We start from the raw sequence: 12,438 nt of genomic DNA on the forward strand, positions 1-12,438 counted from the left end.
AAAGCACTTAAAAATAAGGGTCCCCAGCGACCCCCTTTTTGAGAAAAGTAGGTCCACTGCAGTGGTTCTCAGAGTGTGGTCCTTAAACCGACAGCATTTCCTAGAAACTTGTTAGAGGCGCACTTGCTCTGGCCCCACTCAAGGGATCAACAACGCTGAGAGCAGAGCCCAGCAATGGAGCCTGCTGCACACCCTGCAGGGGACTCGGACTCCTGCTAAGCTAGAGGCAGGTTTCACCCCAGAGTATCTGCTGCAAAAGCCATCCACTCCCATCTGAACCCTTTTCAATCAACGTCCCTAAACTTCGTTAATCCCTGGCTCGCTTTGATAACTGATGAAACCGCAAGCCCCTTGGCTCCATTTGCCACCTAGTGAATCAGAATCTCTAGGGCAGTGGTTCTCAACCTTCCTCAGGCCGCGACCCTTTCATACAGTTCCTCCTGTGGTGGTAACACCCCAACCATAACATTATTTTCGTTGCTACTTCATCACTGTAAGTTTGCTACTGTTAGAAATCGCAATGTAAATATCTTGTATGCAGGCTGTATTAGGCGACCCCTGTGAAAGGGTCCTTCAGCCCTCAAAGGGGTCGCGACCTATAGGTTGAGAACCGCTGCTCGAGGGGCGAGTACCCAGGTATCTGTAGTTTCATCAGGTCCGCAGGTGCTTCCAATGATCAACCAAGTCTGGGAACCTGGCATTAGCTAGGGCAGTTCTAGCCCTGTCACCGCATCAGTACATTCCTAAGCACGTATTCCGTGTTAGATCTAAGTCCATAACACGGCGGAAGACTCCGGATGCGGGGGCATTTGATGACACCGCCTAATATCATTTTAGTCTTTCTCCCCAACAACATTGGAAATCAGAGGAACCAAGAGGACACTAAAGGAAATCAAGCCTGAATGCGTCCTCAGAGATTTCCCAACGACGAGCGAAAAGATTCCCAGCGACAGCATTTGCTGTATTTCAGGCCTCCGAGCAGGCCTGGTTAATGGAGAATCGTGTATTAGGAACTGAGAGTTTCCTCCCAGAGAATTCACCAGGTACATTCCAAGTCTGTGGTTTCGGGCTGAGCTTCGCAACAGGGCAGCGGTGCATGGGCCTTTCACGGTTTCCTTAATTTCTTGGTGGGTGGTTTGTTTTATTGACATTAGATGTTCTTCTCCGGCAGGTGTTGGCTGGGTGGAATCAAACTAATTAGTCTGCTCTTGGGGGGGACACCGGGTCTGTAAGGGTGGAATTGATACTGAATCGGTGTGTGGTGTTTGAATTACATGAGTTCTAACAAGGGGTGGAAATGTATTACTTTTCATGGAGTATGCTATATTTTATCATGGAAAACACAATCAGTGGCACAAAATACAAGTATAATGTTCACTGGTTAAACCCACACGAACCTGCTTCTCCCAATTTATCGCTTAGCAATTGAATTTATCTGGAGTTGGGTTGTGGCCTAAGGTTTCACGAGGGATGGTGCAACACCGCCACCATGTGGGTTTGGGTGAAAGTGCTACGGCAGAAAGAGGGCCCGCCCCCGAGAAGAATTCACACTTCCCAGGTTTCTCTACACATGGCACCTGGGACGCTTCAGCGCAGAAGTCAGCTGGTAGGGAAGAGTCCTGCTTCCAGATGGACACGGGCATTAGCAGATGACACAATAGTAACGAGGGGATCTCGTTACCCTTATGAACTCCCATTTCACCTCTCGTTCAGTTCATTTTGTTCTCTCTTACCTGGTTCAATTCTTGTGAGTAGCTATTATATGACCACAGATTAATCCGCCTCCCTACCTGTCATGAATCTCAGCTCCTGACTATTTAAGTGTAGCTCAGAACTCTGAATTATAGTTCTCACTAACGTCTGACTTCGGGTTTCACAAAGCCTGCAACAACCAGTAGAAACCAAATCTAATCACCATCTTTAGGGGGGAGTGCGGTGAAGAAGAGACGAGGGAGTCATTCTTAGTAGTCCAGCAATTACCAACGAGTCAAGAAGACGCTACTCTACAGGATACTAAGATGCCTGGCCTGTAGCCCCCTCTAGCCTGAGAGCAGGAATACATGGTAGCTAGCTTCCACTACTAATCGGTCTGACCAAGGAGCCAATAAATGGCCCCAGATAAAATGAGAAGAAACAGAACAAAACTCAAATTCTTGATAATGAACTTACCGGTTTGGCAGTGACCTGTTGCCCTAAGACAGCCTTTAAGCCTGGATATCAAAGCTGGTCCTGAATGTCACCTTTTCATTAAATCATAGATTGGCTCATAAAATAAACAATGTCACCCATGGAGAACTGTGTTCTTTAAGGGAAAAAAATCGGCTAAGTGAGGCAGAATGGTCAACATTTACCCTAAAGAGAAGATGGTAAGGGAGCCTAGAAAGCTAGATGGATGGAGATAGAGTGACCAAAATGATAAATAATAAAAATCTGCATGCATTGTGAAAAAATGTAACCAATGTCAATGAGCAAAATGTATAGAATTTTATTCATGGGAACCTAATTTTCTGTCTAAACTCTCACCAAAACACAACAAAATATTATTTAAAGACAATAACACAAATGAGATATAACAGGCAAAAGGGCTGAGCACCATGCTTGACACCTGCTAAGAGCTAAATAAAAAGCAAGTAATTTTTTAAAAAATTCTAAAGATTCTCACTTCTCTAGCAGTTGCCCATTGGCCCCTGGGTGGCTCAAATGGTTAAGGGCTTGGTTACTGTTTGGAACACTGGCATTGCAAACTCACCCAGAAGTGCGTTGGAGGAAGGTCCAGTCATCTGCTTCCTAATGGGCACAGCCATCGTGAAAACCCTACATGGAGCCGTTGACCTCTGCCCCCATGGAGCTGCCCTCCATCAGAACCGCCCAGTGACTGGCAACAGCAAGCAGGGCAACCAGCTGACCAGCCTGTTCTTTGGCATGTAGGAGGAATTGGCATGAATATTAAAAAAAATAAAGTCACGAGCCCTCTATAATTTTATTTTGGAAAAGAAGAATTTCTCAGCAGAATCAATGGAATAAAGATATCACTGAATGTAATTATCTATAAGAAATCATGCCCAGAACTCAGGACCCCAAGATCACCTGATTTCTTACCACGAGTGAAGAACCTGGGTGTGTAGTAAGTGCCAAGCATGGTGTCAAATAGCTAGCATAAGGTAGTAAATGAAACACACGTGGCTACCAATCCCATGTTGCTACCATGCATCCGATAAGAGCCATATTTCATTGTAAAAATCATCAGTTAGGGCCCTGCTGGCGGCTGTGTAGTGATTAGGTGTGGGACTACAATCCACATGGCAGGAGAGACAGGGACAGGGACAGAGAGAGGAAAGGAGGGAAGGAGGGAGGGAGGGAGGGCGGTCGATGGAGCTGGGCCCCTGTGGGAACCTTTCTCAACTCTTCCAGGAGGAGGCAGTGTGGTGTAGCAGAAAGCTCGTGGGTCTTAAATAAATCTGCTTGAATTCCAACCTGTTGGGCAAGACGTCAACTTTTAGAGCTAGAGTTTTCTTGTCAATATAATCCTTACATAAATTTCTACTTTACACGGGTGTTAAAGGGATTAAACATGACATTGTGGGGAAAGGTGCAAGTTCATGGCCGTTTACCCCTGTCAATGAACATCTGTCTGATGGCAAAGGACCTTTGCTAGTTCCCCTCACACAATTTCAAGCTACGTTGTTGTTGTTTTGCTGTTGTTGTTTTGTTAGGTGCCTTAGAGTTGGTTCTGACTCACAGTGACCTGATGTACACAGAAAATTACACTTCCCAGTCCTGTGGCACCACCCCACCCCCTAATCCTTGCTATGTTGGAGTTCATTATTGCAACCACTCTGTCAATCACTTCACCAAACATGAGGGGCTTCTCCAAGGAATGGTCCCTCCTGATAACATATCCAAAGTATGGGAGAGGAAGTCTTCTTTCTAGGGAGCATTCTGTCTGTACTTCTTAAGGACAGATTTGTTCATTCTTCAAATCGCTTGTGGCATATTCAATATTCTGCACCAACACCATGATTCAAATAATAACATTATTTGGTCTTCCTTACTCATTGTCCAACTTCCGCATGCCTGTCTGGCCATGGGAAATAGAATGGCTTGGGTCAGATGCCCCTGAGTCCTCCCATTGAAAGCCCTCCTCTTTGCTTGTTCACAACTTTCAGGAGGTCTTGTGCAGCAGCTCTGAGCAATCATAACACACTGTTGATTGCTGGACGGTTGCTTCCATGGACATTGACTGGGAATTCAAGTAACATTAAATCCTTGACAATGTCCATCTTTTTCCATGTATCATGATGTTTCCTATTGGTTCAGTTGTGACTTTGTTTTCTATACATTGACCCAGAGAATATGAAACTTCTATCACATTCAAGTAAAATTTTGCAGGACCAAATTTAAAAATAGTTATGGCAGGACATCCACAGGGAGCTACCAGAAAGTCAAGTCAGATTCAGAAAAGGACGTGGAGTAAAAGATAACACTGCTGGCATCCGATAGATCTTAGCTGAAAGCAGACCCTACTAGAAAGGTGTTTATTTATGTTTTATTGTCGTGTGAGTGATTGACTACAGATCATGACCAACTACAGATCTCATTGCAAAGGATGGGGATTCCCGAACCTTTCATTGGGTTCATATCAAACCTACACACAAACCAAGAGGCTGTCATTTCAATAGAACATGGAAACACTGCGTGGGTTAAAATCAGGAAAAGGCACTGTCCATATCCTTTCACCAAATTTATTCGATCTGTGTTATTAGCAAAGAAGCCGAGATGCTGCACAACACAAAGAAGACGGTGGCACCAGGACTGGAGGAAGGCTTATTAACAAAGTGGGGGGTGCAGGCGACTCATGCTCACTTCCTACAGGCAAAGCAGACTTGAAGTAGTTATTGATGACGATTAAGGGCACTACAGCCTTCTTGGTAGATGACACCTGAATGTGCAGAAAGCAGAAACCTCATTTTACAACTAGTGTGCACTTCGCGTGAAGACTGCCTTTAATGTCCACATAAGGAAAGCTTAACAACACCCACTATTTTGGCTGTCGTTATGATGACCCCGGAGTCATGGAGATCTCATGCACATGGAGTGACACCTATCCATCCAGTCCTGCATCATCAACAAGATCTCCTGTGGATCAGCTGGGTGTTCACTGGCTGATTATCAGAAGTAGATCACCAGATCTTTGCTCCTGTTCTATTTGGAAGCTCTGTTGAAACCGGGTCAGCATCAAAGCCTCATGTTCCACACACAGACACGTGGTGACCACATAGGTGCATTGGTCAGGAATGGAACCCAGGTCTCCCATGAAAATCGAGAATTCTACCGCTCAACCAACTCAAACTCATTGCTGTCAAGTCCAGCCATCAAGGACATAGTGTAACTGCTCCTGAGGATTTCCAAGCGAGTAAATCTTTACAGGAGTAGAAAACCTCATCTTTCAGAGCAGCTGATGGTTTTGAACTGCTGACTTTCCAGTTAAGCAGCCCAATGCATAACCCACTGGGCCACCAGGACTCCTTAGTTGGTAAACACTGCCCCTCCATGATGAGGAGGAGGAAGATCCTTACCCCAATGTTATTAGCTAGCCTTCTACTGAAGCTAGGGTCTGCCTCGGTCTCCCATGCCCTGGCTAGTTCTAATTCAAAACACTTTGCTTTTTTAGAAAATGCTGCATTTCAAAGCTATGTAGACATGCACACACACTTACAATTAGTATCTGGCAGGCCCATTGTCTGTCTAAGGAGAGAAAGATTCTCTTTCAGTCTTGCAGTATGGATGACTGCTTCCGGGTTTCCTGGTTAGTTAAACCCAGAGTGGCTTTTACCCACATCTCTGGAGACAGTTGGCATTAAACACAGCAAGGACACGTGACTGTGAAGTGACCATGTGCCAGCGGAGCACAAGGTTTTGTCAGAGAATAAGCACCGTGGTTTCTTTGCTCAAATCCACTTACCAACAGCTTTCAAACCAGGAGGCCGTTCTCTCACTCTCAGCGCACCTGAAGCATCCTGGAAGGAGCTTCTCCCACCCGCCTTCCTCGTAGAGAGGCGCTGCCTCTTGCTCACACCCTTAGTAACAGGGGCTAATTTGGAACTGAGAGAGAAGGCTGACAAATGTTCATTCCTAAATAACTTTTAAGAGTTTGGGAGGGTGGGGGGAATAGGGACAAAACACTGCCGTGGGATCAATATCCACCCACATTCTACTCAGAGGTAGAAGAACAGGCAGTCATTTTATTCCTCTGCGATGGATCTGGTCCTCCTCCCAGGTGATGGCCATAAGAAACAATGGCATGTTTGTCCATTCTGGTCATTTACTTTTTACTGGTGTCCCATCTCTGTGTGGGAGTCTTGGGCTAATGCTCAGTTGCTGAGTCGAACCCTCTCCTTCCCTGGATCTTCCCTGGGGAGGTACCTGAGAGGAAGAATGTGACATGCGGTTGAGGGAGAGTGCCCAAGGTCCTTGAGATGCTGACGGGCATCTGTGGCTAGTGGACCAGGGTGGGCTATCTTGGACTGGAATCCCCAATGCACGGCCGTGTGCCCTTCTGTTTGTGCCTCTGGGCAGTTGTGGCAGTCAGGCCAGCCCCACCTCAGCCCTTGCTGGCAGGGTGGACATACGCCAGCAGGCCTGGCCAGGAACCTGCCCTGCTGTCATCAGCAACTGTGCTCCTTTGTCCATTGACGCCATCTCCTCTTCCCAATTTCCAGGAAGCCACTGCAAAAATTTAGGAGCCAGCCCACGGGATAGGCAGGATTCCTGGGGCCATTTCAGACAGAGAGGTACCAGAAAGTCAAACCCAGGTCCAATCAGGCTGTGCAAGCAAGTAGCCTTTGATGAAGCTGCCCACAGGTGGATGAAAGGACAATCTAAGAAACAAATCTACATCCAGATCCCCAAATATGCTGCTGGTGACACAAACACACACACACACACACACACACACACACACACACACACTCCTCGCCTCCAAGGCTGGGGTCCAGAAAAGGATATCACAACAGATGAACCTCCCCCTCCTCGCTTCCATTCTCCCCCTCCTTTACCCATCATCTCCCAGGACAGAAGGGGGAGACTGGATTTTCCGCTGCCTCCTAGGCATCAAATCTCGGCTTCTGCTGCGTTAGGCAGAGGAAGCAGCCTCTCCCCTGGGGAATCCACTGTGCTTTAAGTTCAGAAGACCTACTGCTTGATGATTTTGAGGGAGGCAGGGGGGGGGCGCGGGGCAGAGGCAAAAGGGATTTGGAATCTCTTTCCCTCTCACAACAAAGAAACTTTGGTCTTAGCGACCACATCAAACCCACTCCATGAAATGCGAAGCTTGGCAGGATGACTCCTTTTCTTTGCATCTCCCTTGCAGCCTCCCTAAAAGACAATTACAACAAAACCACATGGTGATGTGATCCCCCCCCCACCGCCCCCCAACCCTTTGTTGCTTGAAACCTGGTCACCTCAGCCCTTCATGATCACACATGTTGGTGTGCTGCTTCCATGTGGGTTTTGTTGCTTCTGGGCTAGATGGCTGCTTGTTTACTTTCAAGCCTTTAAGTCCCTGGGCACTATATCTCTCAATAGCCGGGCACCATCAGCCTTCTTCACCACACTTGCTTATGCACACACTCTGGGATCTATGTGTAACCTCCTCTCTGGGGGATGGGCAATGGGAAGGTGGGTGAGGGGAGACACCGGGCAGTGTAAGATAAGATAAAATAATAATTTGTAAACTATTAAGGGTTCAGGGGGGAGTGGTGAGCAGGGAGGGAGGGGGAGGGGAAAAAAAGGAAAATGAGCTGATTCCAGGAACCCAAGTAGAAGGCGAATTTTGAGAATGACGAGGGCAACGAATGTATAAGGGTGCTTTACTCAATTGGTGTATGTATGGATTGTGATAAGAGTTGTATGAGCCCCAATAAAAAGATTTATTAAATTAAAAAAAACCACACACACAGAAAAAGAAAGCGCAAGCCTGCATTTCAAAGTCTCCTCTGGTTGTACCACAGGTCGTTCTTCATTATATTCTCCACACCTTGGCAGAGAGCCTGCTGCATGCTCCACGTCAGACCCAGTGGCTGCAGGTCCTGCAGAGAGAAGATGCGGTTCGCAGCCGCGGGATCGTGCGGACTCCTGACTGGTGGTAGAAGGTAAGGCAGGCCGGAGTCACACACATGAATGGGGAGGGCAAGAGAGGCTCAGCGGGGCACTCCGACAGCTACAGCCCAAGGACACGCCTAGTCCCAGCATCCCTTTCTCTTCTGCTCTTCTCAAGTGATTGTTTTTGGATTTGGGGTGTGTGTGTGTGTGTGTGTGTGTGTGTGTGTGTGTGTGTGTGTGTGTGTGTGTTTAATCTCTCTGCCGCTTGAAAGAAAATCATTGAAGCGCAGAGGGCAAGCAGCCAGCTGCACACATGCGGCTGCGCCCAACCTTCTCATGGGAACAGCATTCCCCGAGGGACGCGGCCTGGGGCACGAGGACACCGAACGGGCCTCACTGTTGTCGGTGCAGTTTGTGCCCGTAATTATCTTGATCATTTCGTGGGTCACATAAGGTTTCACCAAGCAACCATCCACTAATTAAATATTATGCAAAATGCCTCGTACCTGGGCAGCCATCGCTGCAGGAAATGTATTCCACCGCTCTGTGCTTCGAGCGAGACTGAACCACAGTGGTAGATGCTGATTTAACATAAAGCATGTTCCAGGAGTATATTCTGCAGCACCGCTCCGTGTGAGCACGGGTGTGCGCGTTTTCTGTTTAATATTGTCTTTAAAAATGCAGAGTGGAGACCCAAAGCCCATTTGTCAGCCACTGGAGATCCCCTTGCAGAGGAGTCTAGGGGAGGAGATGAGTCAGTCAAGGTGCGATGTAGCACCGATGAAGAACACAGCTTTTCTCTAGTTCCTAAATGCTTCCTCCCCCCACGCTACCCCACTATCATGATACCAATTCTCTCTTGAAAGTCTGGCTAGACCAGCGGATGTATGCTGGTACAGTTAAGAACTGGAAACACAGCAAATCCAGGGTGGATGATCCCTTCAGGATCAGTGGTGTGAGTGGAGATACTGGGAGGGTAGAGGGAGAGTGGGTTGGAAAGAGGAAACCAATTAAAAGGATCTACATGTGACCTCCTCCCTGGGGGACGGACAACAGAAAAGGGGGTGAAGGGAGATGCCTGACAGGGCAAGATATGATAAAATAATAATTTATAAATTACCAAGGGCTCATGAGGGAGGGGGGAGCGGGGAAGAAGGGGAAAAATGAGGACTTGATGCCAAGGGCTTATGTAGAGAGCAAATGTTTTGAGAATGATGAGGGCAATGAATGTACAGATGTGCTTTACACAATTGATGTCTGTATGGATTGTGATAAACGTTGTTTGAGCCCCTAATAAAACGATTAAAAAATAAAAATTTTAAAAAGAACATCTGCATTTCATAAGTCAGAGATAGTCCCAAATCAGTGTCACATTCAGAAGTCAAAATATCTTCTATTTGTTTTCTCATCTCTTCCTGGGGATCACTTACTCAACAGAAAATCCAAGATCAGCTTCTTCTCTGAGCAACCACCACATGGTCGAAGACACTGGTGTATGTGGGGCAGGGGTGGGGGTTCGGCTTCACGGAGTCTCCAGCAATGGCCCGCAAGGACCAGGTCACAGCCGTGGTTGGGGATTTCCACGGAGCTGGCAGAGGCACTGCCGAGGAAAAGACATGACTCCCTGGCCCGAGCTGGGTAGTCTTGGTCAAGGGCATGAAATCAAGTTCCCAGAGGAGGTCTCTCTGTTCTCCTTGTTCTCCATGAAGTCTGAGATGATTGACTTCTTCCTGGGCTGCCCTCAAGAACCAGGTCTTGAAGACCATGCCTATGCAGAAGCACACCAGCGCCTGCCCACGGACCAAGGTCAAGGCCTTTATCGCCATTGGCGACCACAGTGGCCACATAGGACTGGGCATCACGTGCTCCAAGGAAGCTGTAACCATCCACACGACCATCAGCCAGCTCAAGCTGTCCATTGTCCCTGTGCATGGAGGCTACTTGGGGAACACAGTCTGCAAGCCCCACTTGGTCCCTGTAAGGTGACCAGGCCGCTGTGGGTCTCATCTCTGCCCCCAGGGCCACTTGCGTTGTCTCAGCCCCCTGGCCCAAGAAGCTGCTGTTGACGGTGGCTGCTATACCTCAGTGGAACTGCACTGCCACCCTGGGCAGCTTCTCCAAGGCCACCTTTGATGCCATCTCCAAGATCTACAGCTACCCAACCCCTGTCCTCTGCAAAGAGACTGTGTTCACCAAGGAATTCACTGGCCACCCAGTGAAGAACCACACCAGAGCCCCAGTGCAGAGAATCCAGGCGCCAGCAGGAACTGCCGAAGAGCCGGTTTTATGTAAAAATTAATAAAGTGAATTAGGCCTGAGGTGAGGGGAGAAAGAAAAGGTAAAGGCAAGAACAAAAGGACAGGCTAGAAAGATGCAGGTACATGTGTTTGCAGATACAGAGATACACGACAGATGGTGGACAGGAGGGAGGAAGGAGGAGGGAGTGAGAGTCCAGTGTTGAAATCCGGTCCTCACAGAGTTTGACGGGTTTGAAGTCTCCTATAGTCTTCTGACCCTTGGGCTTCTCCAGGGAATGGACCTACCTCCCCTTCATTATCAGCATCTTGCCTGCATGGATAACGCATGACTTGGGCAGTCTCTGAGTTGGCTGTCATGAGTTTTCCTCAACGCTCGGAATCTCTGACTTCCACTTATTAATAGGTCACCCTCACCACACTTCTTCAGGGAGTCTTCATTCTTGCCTTTATCATTTGTTTCCATTTCCCTAATTCCATGAAAATGGTCAGTCACATTTCAGTACCGAGCTGTAGTTTTGGTTGTTGGTGTTGTTGTGAGGTGCCATCGAGTCGGCGATGACCCAAGATGACTGAATGTACAACAAAACCTTTGCCATCCTCACAATTCTTCCTGTTCCCAAGCTCATTGCTGCAGCCATTTTGTGTAAGTTGATCTTTCTTTCTTTCTTTCTTTCTTTCTTTCTTTCTTTCTTTCTTTCTTTCTTTCTTTCTTTCTTTCTTTCTGAAAGATGGGGCTTTGAAAAATTCCTGTTTTGGAGCTTCCTCCATCTTCTTGCTTCTTTCAAGTGTATCCAGGATTTTCCTCCCTTCTAGGCATTTCGCATGGAGCGCCTCACACCTACTTTTCCAGTTTCAGGTGCTCCATTAGTGTGGCTTTCACAGTGGCTTCATCCAGGTCCTGTGGCTAGTCCAGTAGGACCCCTCCCACAATAGGACCCACAGGCAGAGAGGAGCCCAGGCCCAGAGGATACACAGCAAGGGTTTGTCAAGGAAACATCCAGAGCACCTACAAAATCACATTCCACCAACTTCCCGCAGGCAGGCTCCCTGAGGAGAGGGCTGTGTACATCAGGAAGGGTGTTTGTCTACCTGGCCACGTTGTGGAAGTTGTTGCTGTCGGGTGTCACTGAGTAGGTTCTGACCCACATAAACTGACATATAATAGGAGGGATCCCCTCCCCACCAGCCCCAGGTCCTGAGCCATCCTCATCATTGTTCTCAGGTTTGAGTCTGTCCTTGCAACCATTGTGCCTATCCACCTTGTTGAGGAGCTAAATTTCCAGTGTTGTCCGTCGCTATGGCGTGGATCCAGCTTCGTGGCAACCCGTGCTCAGCCAGCAGACCTGTCCACAGGGGTTTCAAGGCTCTGCCCTTTGGGGAGCTGATCACCACCTTGTCTTCTGAGAAATGTCAGGGTGGATTCAGCTACTAGTTGAGAGCTTAACCCTTGGTGCTAAGCAGCTGTACTCCCTTGCAGGAATGAGCCAAATTTGAATGATAAAAGCTGTTTTCTTGAGGCAGACTCTTTAAAGTGGGGAAGGTTCCCCTCATCCCACTTCTGCCCAGGTACAAATGAGAAAATTGCACAGTAGTCTAATTTCTTGTGAATTCCACTTTTATGGTGCTACATGATTTGAGTGTTTTCTGACCTGATAGAAAGTCAGGCAAGTCCTCCTATGTGGAATTCAAGAATGTACTCCAGCTTCCTATCGGTGCGATGGTTAGGTGCTCAGCTGTTAACTATAAGATTGGTGCTTTGGACCCACCTGCTGGCTTAGTGGGTTACATGTTGGATTACTAATAGCAAAGTCAGAGGTTCAAACCTACGAGCCGCTCTGCAGAAGAAAGATGAGGCTTTCTGCTCCTGCAACAGTTCAGTTTCAGAACCTCCAGGGAGCAGTCCTACTGTGTGCTACAAGGTGTTGCAATTGACTCCATGAGAATAGGTTGGGAGTGGGGAGTGACACTGACCTCTGAAGCTGGTTGTGTGCCGTTGAGTGGATTCCTACACCCAGCAAGGCTGCATGACAGAGTGGGAAGGGCCCCAGGAAGTCTCGGTTGTACCCTTCATAGAAACAGA

The 12,438-nt window shown here is 47.8% G+C and overlaps 1 pseudogene; it reads left to right on the forward strand.

The window, feature by feature from the left end:
* The first annotated feature begins 9,716 nt into the window (after positions 1-9,716).
* On the forward strand, positions 9,717-10,399 carry LOC142445779 (small ribosomal subunit protein uS5 pseudogene; annotated as a pseudogene).
* The last annotated feature ends 2,039 nt before the right edge of the window (positions 10,400-12,438 follow it).

This window comes from Tenrec ecaudatus, chromosome 4 (assembly GCF_050624435.1).
Source record: "Tenrec ecaudatus isolate mTenEca1 chromosome 4, mTenEca1.hap1, whole genome shotgun sequence".
In the NCBI taxonomy this organism is placed as follows: Eukaryota; Metazoa; Chordata; class Mammalia; order Afrosoricida; family Tenrecidae; genus Tenrec; species Tenrec ecaudatus.